At 47.3% G+C, this 11,128-nt stretch overlaps 1 pseudogene; it reads left to right on the forward strand.

Annotated features, from left to right (window-relative positions):
* The first annotated feature begins 517 nt into the window (after positions 1–517).
* Positions 518–1,732, forward strand: LOC146797872 (actin, cytoskeletal 1A pseudogene; annotated as a pseudogene).
* The last annotated feature ends 9,396 nt before the right edge of the window (positions 1,733–11,128 follow it).

The raw sequence follows: 11,128 nt of genomic DNA on the forward strand, positions 1-11,128 counted from the left end.
TCAAGCTCAATGCAACATATCATGGCTTTCGGGTTTCACATTTACTCTGTAATACTAATAACAGTACGAGTAATATCCACTCCGGTACATTAATTCGTGCATTCAATTGCATTCTGGGAAATAAAATCCTAATTTTCTAAATTATGAGTATCCCACTCAGAACATCATTCATCCCAATATTACACCGAGGATACGCAATCTCAGATGTGGTCTGAAAAATTTCCCCAAATTCGATTTGGATTCTTGACAATAATTTGGGTAACACGCCCAAACGTCGCTGCGCCGACTCTCATATTAATACACCGAAACCCACTGGAACGTCCTCGTGGTCTTCTTCTGATTGTGACGTCACGGGTTTCGTCTTCTGATTGTGACGTCACGGGTTCCAAAGAAGCGGCTAGCCATAGTGACCAGAAGTGAACAAAGCCGGTACTTCACAGACATAGCTCCGAGTCGCACCCTTGTAAGCACAGAGTGGGCGCTGGGCTCGTAAAAGGAGGTAAAAAGCTAAGAAATAATGAGCAAAGCGGAATCCTCGCAAGTATCTCGGAGTCCTTTGACCTTCTCTAACTCGAAGAGCCCCAGCTCTCTCGGCACCGCATTTGCAGATCATGACCCGTCAGAGAAGTATAAAGATTTTGCGGCGATTGTGATAGACACCGGCACAGGTTTTACCAAAGCTGGTTTCTCTGGCGATGAGAACCCCCGGTCCATTCTGAAGACTAATGTGGGTGTCCCGAGGATGAGAGAAAAGGACAGCCCACTCTACTACATTGGCGACGGCATCCCCAAGAACCGGTCTGACGTCCAGACGAGGGATGTGATGACGCATGGCGTGGTGACCGACTGGGATGCTCTGGAAATGTTGTGGCATCACATTTTCTACACGGAGCTCAGCGTCTGCCCAGAAGAACTCGCCGTCCTGGTCACCGATGCCCCCATGTCCCCAGGTAGCAACCGAGAGAAGGCTGCTGAGCTGCTGTTTGAGAATTTTGGGGTCCCAGCTATGTACGTGTCACACCAGTCCCTGTTGTCAATGTATTCTTATGGTCGCGTCTCTGGCCTGGTGGTGGAGTCTGGCTATGGGACCTCCTACACAGCCCCCATCCACGATGGGTACGTCCTGCCACATGCCACCTACAGACTTGACCTGGCAGGCTATGCCTTAACAGGATACTTAGCCAAGCTAATGGCTCAATCTGGAAATCCCTTTGGAGCTGATGAGATGGGCCTGGTGTGTGATATCAAAGAGAAATACTGCTACATTGCCAGTGACTTTGAGATGGAGATGCAAGGAGAAGAGAACAACTACTTGATGGATTACAGTCTTCCAGATGGGCAGGTCATCTCCATTGGCAGTGAAAGATTCCGCTGTCCTGAGGCCTTCTTCAACCCAACAGCCGTAGGTGTTCCTGAGGTGGGCATCCATGTGCTTGCCATGAACAGCGTGCTGAAGTGTGCCCCTGAGCACCAGGCCCAACTTCTCTCAAATGTGGTGGTCTGTGGCGGCTCGTCACTGTTCCGCGGCTTCCTTGAGCGAATCAAAAAGGAGCTGACGCTGTCAGAAAAGGCCAAGACAGCCATCAACGTGATGGCGTCTCCACACCGCAAAATTGCCGCTTGGCTGGGAGGTTCTATAGTGAGCTGTCTAGACTCCTTCCAAAACCTTTGGATCAACCGTAAACTGTATGATGACAATGGTCCCAGCGTGGTGCACCGCCACTGCTTCTGAGGTCTGGGAGCTGGAATGGAAGCAACTACTCTAATACAACTGGAGGGTGCACGAGCCGGATGAGTGTAGAAGAGAAGGACCAAATACCGGAATCAAAATGGATGCAACATTTAGAATGAATACAACTTTGAAGTATATCTGACCATGAATATAGGAATGCTTTTTATTGTACAGTAGCCTTTGTCTCACTATTCAGAGCTTTGGTGTGTGTGTGTTTGTATGTGCACACTCGTATGTATGGGGCCGTTAGACCTTCCTAGTGTACTGTACTATTTTAATGGGTCAGGCATGTTGGTAGATTGCAGTTGATGGTTTGTCTGCCTCAGCAGTCAATACCTCATCACAGAGAAAGAAACGTTATATTCTTAGTTCCGAGGAAGTGTGGAGCAAAAGGGTTGTTGCAGAGGTCCAGCTGTTTAAGATTCTACATAGCCGACAGGATCTACAGCCCAAATACCACGGCTCTCACTAATTTAGGAGCGTTCCATAGTAGTGGGTTATTTTTAGATCTTGCTTGAGTTGGCTGAACCTTGGGACTCATGGATTCTTCTTTGGGTAGAGCAGGAGGTCAATGCCACTGGGGGATTGGGGCATCTGGTAAGGCCTCTGTCTGCTGGAGGGGGGTGGAGCCTTATTTGCTCCCCAGGAGATGGGGGCGAGGGGGGTGGGGGGTGCTGCTGCAAGAGTCATGCACGGAGTGGGCTGTACCAAAGTCAGGTCTAGTTCCTCCGAATATAGCATGTCACAACCCATGCTATTACATTGCGTGCTTTTACAACATGGTCGTTACAACGATAGTGTATTTCACTTGGAGCTATAACTAGGGGTGAACTTCCACAATTCAGAATTACAAGTCTCTTGAGGCCTAGGTTTATTGGGCCCGCAAACTCCAGACTTGGTCATTGTGGACCCGAAGGAACTGGGAACCAGTGTTTACAACGCTGTCATTACATCGCTGTGCTATTACAACGCGGTTGTTACATCGACCGCGTTGTTAGTCCGCGATACCTTTACATCGCAAGTCATTAGAACGACTTGCTGTAGGGGGCGTGCTGGAATTAGGAATAGTATTATTTACTATTCCCACTCCAGTTTGCGCAACAGTAGGGAAAGTGTTGGAATTCGCTTACTAACAATGTGGTCGATGTAACAACCGTGTTGTAATAGCACTGCGATGTAATGACAGCGTTGTAAACGCTGGTTCCCAGTTCTTCCGGGTCTAGGTCATCTGGGGAGGGTTTATCCTCTCACAGTTAGCGCACCATTAAGCTGCCTACTAAGTTGCATGATCATGTTCTTAACTGATTTTTTTATTTGTTTTAGTGGGAGGATGGGGGTGATGTGGTATGTAAGATGTAGGTAAGTTGTGTTTTGTTGCTTTAAGCTTCTATCAGAAATCTGGCATATCATTGTGGTTCGGATTCTTTAGAACCTGGGGCGCCTTGCAGAGTTCAGTTGGGCGATTGCTTTCCTGTTCGTCTCTTGCCTAGCCGTGGGTTGCTGATTGTTGGACTTTACCCAATAAAAGCCTTTTTATCTACTTGACCGCCTCAGCCTCAAGTCCTTTCAGCTTCACCCCGATACTACATTTTGGTATCAGGAGTGGGGTATGCTGATTTGACTGAAAGCATCCTGTGACTGCCTTCTGCCGACGAGGTTAACCCACCAGCTGTTTAACCTATTCCGGCTCATAGTACTTTATTGCCATATTCTCCGCCAAACTTCCTGAGGTGTGTCATTTATTTTCCAATCATTTTGGAACTGTGTTTTTGGCTGAGCCGTTGGTAGCTGCCATTGGGAGCTGCCTGCCTCGAGCTTTTAGCTCTTGCTGACTGCTGGTCGCTCGCGTACCTCACTGCAGCTCTCCGATCCCTCTTTCATTATTAGTGCACGTGACTGCAGCGGGCATTGTTGCCTCGCTTCACCCTCCCGTCATCTTCCTGGCTGAGGGAGCTTGCGGGCGACAGCCTTGCCGGTGCTCGCGCTTGGGAACTCTGACGAAGCCTCCGATGATGCATCTGACGCCTTCAGAAGATTGTGGGTAAGCGTGCTTTCGTCACGCGCACGACGGCCATCTTTGTTGTAGATTTCCTCCAAGATGCTTTATTTCCTCAAGGCGGCTTGACTTATGTGCTCAATTGACTTCATCTGCTACGAAGGGGCTTTGGAGGCTCATCTGCTGTGTCGTCCATCGGTAATTGGCACACCAGCTGTGCAACACTGTAATCTGTGATTTGCACACCAACTGTGTTTTACTTGTACTTTCAATTCTGGCAAGTCATTATTCTGCGCTTTCCTCAAATTTACATTTCTTGTATTTCTTGTTGTTTTTTGATTCGCCCGAAGGAAACCTGTATTTTGAAAAATCTGTTGGGGCCAGTTTTTTCCCTCAACAATTTGCAGTTGCACTTTGTATCACATACTTACTTTGCTTATCGCTGCTTTGCACATGCTTGCCATTCAGAGTTGCGTGCATTATTATTCTTAATTATGGCCAGCAGTCAAGGTGTCATCCAACCACTCTCTTTCTTACAGAAAGCTGGCAAACCCGACATCAAGTGGTTGGAGTGGCCTCGCATTTTTAAAAACTACCTGACCGCAATTGACGTTAAGGGGTACTCCCCTACAAGAAAAATGGCTATGTTATTCAACCACTTGGGTGTAGCAGGGCAGAGAGTTTTTGACAATCTTCCTCACTCTCCTGCACCGCTGTTGGAGGACAATCCCTGGTGTTTACCTGGAAGGCAAGGAGCATATGAGGAAACAATATTTAGATGCATCTAGCGTTCTTTTAGAAAATGTAATTTTGCAATGTGCAAGCAGTACTGTGATGAATCAGTAGAAGACTATGGGCTATATGTAGGTAGAGCAGAATTTGCGATTCTGAAATTGCGATTGTTCGCGAATCGCAGTTTCAGAATCGCAAATTCCGATGTAGGTATTTTTTCGCAAATATTTTGCGATTCCCAAAAATTCGCAGAATAATTTAGCGATTACCCAAATTGCGATTCCTTAATTGCGAGAACGCAATTAAGGAATCGCAAATCTGGGAATCTGCAATTCAGGTGCAGAATGATGACATCACACCCAGGAAGTGTGACTGCCCATGCTGCACCTGATTGCCCGCAGCTGTGTTAGAGCCAGTAGCTGTGTGAGAGCCTGTGTGGAGAGGAGAACAGTTGTGCTCAGCTACTGACAGCAAGCCAAATGGAGTCCCAGGGGCCAGAGAAGCAGCAGGAGGAACCACCAAGGAAAAGGAAACAGAAATTCAGCGAAAGGGAGCTGGAGGTCCTCACCCAGGAAGTTGTCAGCAGCCATGATCTCCTGTTTTGCAAAAGTTCCCTACGTGTACCAGAGGCCAGAAAACGCAAAATATGGAGTGACATCCAGGAAAAAGTTAATTCCATTGGCGTCACACACCGCACAGTCGAAGACCTCAGAAAAAGGTGGTACGATATGCGGCAAAGGTCAAAGGAGAGGGTGGCTACAAGACTGGCGGAGGCCAAAAAAACCAGTGGTGGCCCGTCCACAGCAACAGAACCAACGCCCCTGGAGGAGCTGGTGGAGGGCACACTGCAGCCTGAGAGTGTGAGTGGAGTGGCTGACCTGGACAGCTCCGAACACACAGACACCAGACAAGGTAAGATGCATGCTAAAACCCCCTGATACATCCCCAACCCTCTCACACGCCCCAAAGGCAACCTGAGTGCAACTCCAGTACATGTCCACCAGCACACCCAGAAATGCAATATGGGAGATGTAGTCACATCCACTGATAACTGGGCCAGTGAGACACAGCCAGGTGGAATAGGGAGAACTCCATCATGCAAATAGGGAAACAGACAGATAGTACCCATGTGAATTTTATTGTGTAAACTATAATGCATTACAAATGCGAGACAGGACACAGAACTAATGTGTGCCATTCAATTCACAGCACCATCACCAACACAGGAAATCGTGCCTGAATGTGAGGAAACTGCTGAAATGGAGGACGAGGCAGGGCAGGAGAAGCAGGGCGAAGCCAGAACTTCAGACTCTGCACCATGCAGGCGCCGCAACATTGTGTCGCCACTGTTGGAGGCACAGGCACCAGACACAGCAGCAGAGCAATAGCCAGTGCACAGGCAGCGTGTAGGACAGTAGGCATCACAGTCCCCTGAACACTCCAGAGTAGGGAGAGGGATGAGACGCAGGACACGCCCGTCCACCAGCACTGCTCCTGCCAAAGAGGACACAGTGTTCTCGGGCCTTGAGGGCAGCATGCTCAAACAACAGCACCTGCAAGTGAAGGGGATACGGTCAATACAGCGGCAACTGGCAGCACACAACCACAACATGACCGAGTTGCGGGCAGGAGTAATGGCCATGACTGGTGCTTTGGAGGGACTGTGCAGGGAGATTATGAGGGACAGGGCAGCCCGGCGCAGGGAGAGACATCGCCTCCACACACGGCTGGACTTGTACACTAGGGCAGTCAACCGCCAGTCAACCGCCACATCCCTGCTGGCCAGAAGATGTGTGAGCATGCAGCGTGAGATGGCCCACTGCTGCCAGGACGTTGGCAGTGTCCTGGTGCAGGTAACACATGCGGTGGACCAGATGCGAGCAGCTGCCACAGGTGGCATAGGCACACTTAGTGCAATGGACACAGACGAACAGTCCAGCAGGAGCAGCATCACTACCCCAATTCCACTGGACAGACGCCGGAGTGCACGCCAGGGCAGAGTGGATGATGACTCCAGGGTAGGGCACTGCGCAGACACAGCGAGGGGCAACAGGGCGTGCACGTAGGAGGTGAAGGGACACCAGGGACTAATGGCCATGTGTGACGCAACACAGTCCATACTGACTCAGTGACTGATGGCACTTATTGCACTGTGACACAAACATGTGCAAGCACAAACTATAAAGTCACGATGTAAGATAGATGTATTCCTGCAACTAAGGAAATAAACATCACTGTCAAACACCATTCAGTGGCATCGTGTCCTCATTACTCACTTAGAAGTAGTTCTGTGTGATCTCATCTCATCTCATGCGCCCGGCAGCCGCACCGGCCCCACCTGCTGGTCCGCGATGTGGAGCTGGTCCCTCCTCATCTGATGATTCTGAGTCTGTCAGATCCACTGGGGTTCCTTTTTTGGTAGCGATGTTGTGTAGCATTGCACAGGCAACCACAATTTTGCAACATGTCTCAGGGCTGTACTGTAGCGCACCTCCACTCTTATGGAGGCATCGGAAACGGCTCTTTAGGATACCAAAGGTCCTCTCAATGGCACAGCGTGTAGCTCTGTGTGCGCTGTTGTACCTCCTCTCACCTGCAGTTGCTGGATTCAGGTACGGTGTGAGGATGTAGTCTCGTACAGCATACGCACTGTCACCTGCAGGGTATAAGCAGATTCATGTTCAATACTGTCCTGCCACTGCATCAATCTACTGGTTCTGTGTCTGTATGGCATGCATTTACCTAGCAGGTAGCCCTCTCCAAATTCGCCATTTGTGAGTCTGCGATGTAATGCACTGTGGCGAAACATGAATGAGTCTTGTGTGCTTCCTGGGTATTTGGCCACAATTTCAGTGATTATATATTGGGCATTGCACACTACCTGGATGTTCAGGGAATTATATGACTTTCTGTTCCGAAAAACATACTCATTCGGTGATGGGGGTGAGATTGCGACATGGGTCCCATCTACGCATCCAATGACATGGGGGAATTGGGCAATTTGGTAAAATTCCTGCTTGGTCTGATCTAGTGCCTGTTGTGTGCTTGGAAATTGTATGTGGTGATGCAGCCTCTGTACCATTGTATCAAGGAAAGCGTGGAGGAAGCGCAAAAGTGCACTTTGCGAGACACCTCCTGCTGTGGCAATGACCCCCTGAAAACTCCCTGATGCCAGGAGGTGCAGTGAGCACAGGACCTGAACATGGGTGGGAATGGAGTGTGCCCTGCGTGTGGGGTGTTCCAGTATGGGTCTCAGCTCCTCTATTAAATCCAGGATGCTGTCTGGGTGCAGCCTGTAGTTCACATGGATCTCCTCCTCGGTCAGTTGGAAGAGGGTGATGCGTACTCTGTAGATCCTTTCCTGGCGTCTCCTTCTCTGTGTGGCATCCCTGATTCACAGCCTCCTGGCTATCACGTACAGGCCAGCCATGGTGCGAAGTCCCAGTGGCATTGTGGGCCTGTTTAAATAGGTTGTACATGGTTACCACCTGCTCAGAGTTTGTGGTAATTGAGAAGTGCAAAATTGCGAATTTCGTGGATTCGCTAATTGCGATTTTTCTGTACATATTTTTTGCGTAATCGCTATGTGCGAGATCGGTAATAGCGATTTTCGCAGTTGATGTGACGCAGACTGTGATTACGCAAAAAATTCGCAGAATCTGCGTTACGCAAAAATGCTAATCGCTAAATTAGCGATTCTCATTTTTGCACAAAGCAAACCTTTCCTACATAGGAACGGTCTGTTTTGCGATCGCAAACACCCTGATTTTTGCAATTCGCAGTGTTTGCGATTGCAAAAGTGCTTCCTACATATGACCCTATGTCACTACTTTAAGGATACTAGCGGAAAAGTGTGAATTTGGTGCAAATGTTGACATGTACATTCGGGACCAGTTTGTCTTTTATAAGAGCGTTTGCTGACATGTGGCAATCCAATTTTAGCGGAAACTATAGACGTTACCAAAAGCATTGAGAGATTAATTGTTACTTCTAAGGTTCTGTCCAGTCATGCTGCTCATTCCCAATTGTCAGTCAATGCTGTGACATATGAAGTTGCTGTTTGTGCAGTCACTAGCAAACAGATTTATGACAAAAAGATCAAAAGAACCAACCTAGTTGAGGGCAGTTGGTTTATTTTCATTCTGGTTTTAAGAATCACATAGGAAACAATTCAAAATGTCGTGCGATTCGTAGGAAGTGTAATCGCTGCCGCAAGATGGGCCATTTTCAAGGAGTTTGTAGAGGGGTTGTTAGCATTGGCAGTAATCTGATGATTCTGAGTGTGAGGTGCAAGAGTGTGGCTAGAAATGTTCCAATGTGTTACATACTGTTGATGCTCCCGATAGTTCGGGTGTCAGTTCAGATAAAAGAATCAAAGGACCCATTGTTGACGCTATTGTTGATGGAAGATCAATTTCTGTAATGGCGGATTTAGAAGCACCTTTACTATCCTTGCGAATCGTATGTTTACTGATTTGTGGCCAACCAAAACTCTTCTTTCCACTCCTGACATTAATCCCAAGGCTTTTGGGGAACAAGATCTAGACTTGTTAGGTTTCTTTTGGAATGATGCTGAATGCCTGGGCAGATCTATCAAAACTAAAGTCTATGTTGCAGTGAATGGGAAAGATATTGTGGGATGGGAAGATTTTGTATGGTTGGGGATCATTTTTTGCCCAGGGAAAGATCCTCCAATCGTTTTAGGACCACCTCCCACTGATCTTTTATCTTTAGATTTTGAAGGAAGATGTGGTTGGTTGGATGATTGCATCCTACCCTGGAGTTTCAAGGATTTTGTCGGGACTGTAACAGGTTTTAAGCATTGCATAAAGCTCAAGAAGGATGCTCTGCCTGTTGTGCACAAGGTTAGGCCTGTTCCACTCAGTATAAGGGAGGATCTTAAACTTATTCTGGAAATGGATTTCTCCGGTCGTTTTGGCCAAAGAAAAGACTGGGGATCTCAGGTAATGTGTGGATTTGAGGTCCGTCAACCAAAACATCCAGGTTCATTGTTACCCTCTCCTGCATATTCAAGAGATGATTGCCAACATTGGTAGCTCCAAGTACTTCTCAACTATTGATTTACACTCTGCGTATCACCAAATTCAGCTCTCAGAGGAATCCCAATCTCTCACTCGTTTGTGACTCCATTTGGTGCATTTAAGTACCTTAGGTTGCCATTTGGACTCACATCCGCGGCTAGTGTTTTCCAAAAGCTAATGGATGGATTGTTTGGAGATATGCCGCATGTACAAGCATTTCAGGATGATATCCTGATGTTTACTGAAACAAGAGATGAACACATTCACATTTTACGCAAGGTTTTGGAGGTGTTACAAACCAGAGCTATGACTGTGAAATCTAGTAAGTGCAAGATTTTAGTAAGAGAGGTTGAGTACTTACGACATCTCATTTCTGAGAAGGGTATCACGCCAAAATTTTGCAATGTGAAAGCCATAAAAAATGCCACACCCCCCACGGACAAGGATATGCTATTTTTCTTTCTTGGCCTGTGTGAATACTATGCTAGATTTGTTCCAGGGTACGCTCTAATGGTTCAACCGTTAAGATGTCTTCTCAAGAAAGGAGTGAAGTTTGACTGGAGTGACTCGGTTCATGTGGTGTTTTATGAGAAGCTGAAGTTGTTAGTTGTCAATGACCCCACTTTGTGCCCATTTGTTTCCTGTCTTTTATCACAGTTGATGCCAGTCTTAAAGTCCTTGGAGCTGTTTTTGGACAGTGGGTCGATGGGCAAGAGAAAACCATTGCTTTTGCTTCTAGAGCTTTGTCTAGGGCTGAGAGCAATTACAGCACCATTGAAAGGGAGGTGTTAGGAATTGTTTGGGTAGTGCAAAAATGTACGACATATATTTGTGGGGAAAGGATGTGAAATCTTTACTGATCATAAACCTTTAGCATTCTTGTTAGCTGGCAATAGTTAGGCAAGGCCTCGGCACGCTTAGTAAGATTACTATCCAAATTACAAGAGTATGATCTTGTGGTCAAGTACATTTAAGGTGGAAGAAATATCCGAACAGACTGTTTGTCTTGTCTTCCTTTACCTTGTGATAGTGATGTTGATGATAATTTTTGACAATGATTTTGTGGTTGCTCTGGTGGATGTTGTGTCTGCTTGTGATGGGAGTGTCAGCTCAGGATGAATGGCTGGCAGCTATGTACGAAGATGAAGTTTTGAGGCAAGTGGAGCTCTTCATTAGAACTAAATGGCCTGCTGGTAAAGCGCTCAGTGGGGAATTGCAGAGCTTTGTCCAAATCAGTGATGAAATGTCTTTTGAAAATGGTATTTGTGAAAGGAATGGTTTGTTTGTACCTCCAGTACATTTGAGGGAGAGGATTATTGGCATTGCTCGTGAGGGGCACATGGGAATTTCGGCTATGAGGAAGAAGATCAAGCAAATTTAGTGGTGGCCGGGTCTGGGTGGACAAGTTGCCACTTTTGTTTCAAAATTTCCCCAGTGTTTTGTATCAGATAAACACTGGAAGTTGAACAAGAAGCCTTTGTTTCCTGCTCCACTTCCTGAAGGGGTTTGGGAGAAGATTGCCTTAGATTTCTCTGGATCTTTCAACCTGACACAGCGCTCAGTTAGGGGCTGGAGGGGTGGGCATAGTCTCCATGCAGACTGTAATGCAGCCTGCATGGAGAACAG

This window comes from Triturus cristatus, chromosome 9 (genome assembly GCF_964204655.1).
Source record: "Triturus cristatus chromosome 9, aTriCri1.1, whole genome shotgun sequence".
Classification (NCBI taxonomy): domain Eukaryota; kingdom Metazoa; phylum Chordata; class Amphibia; order Caudata; family Salamandridae; genus Triturus; species Triturus cristatus.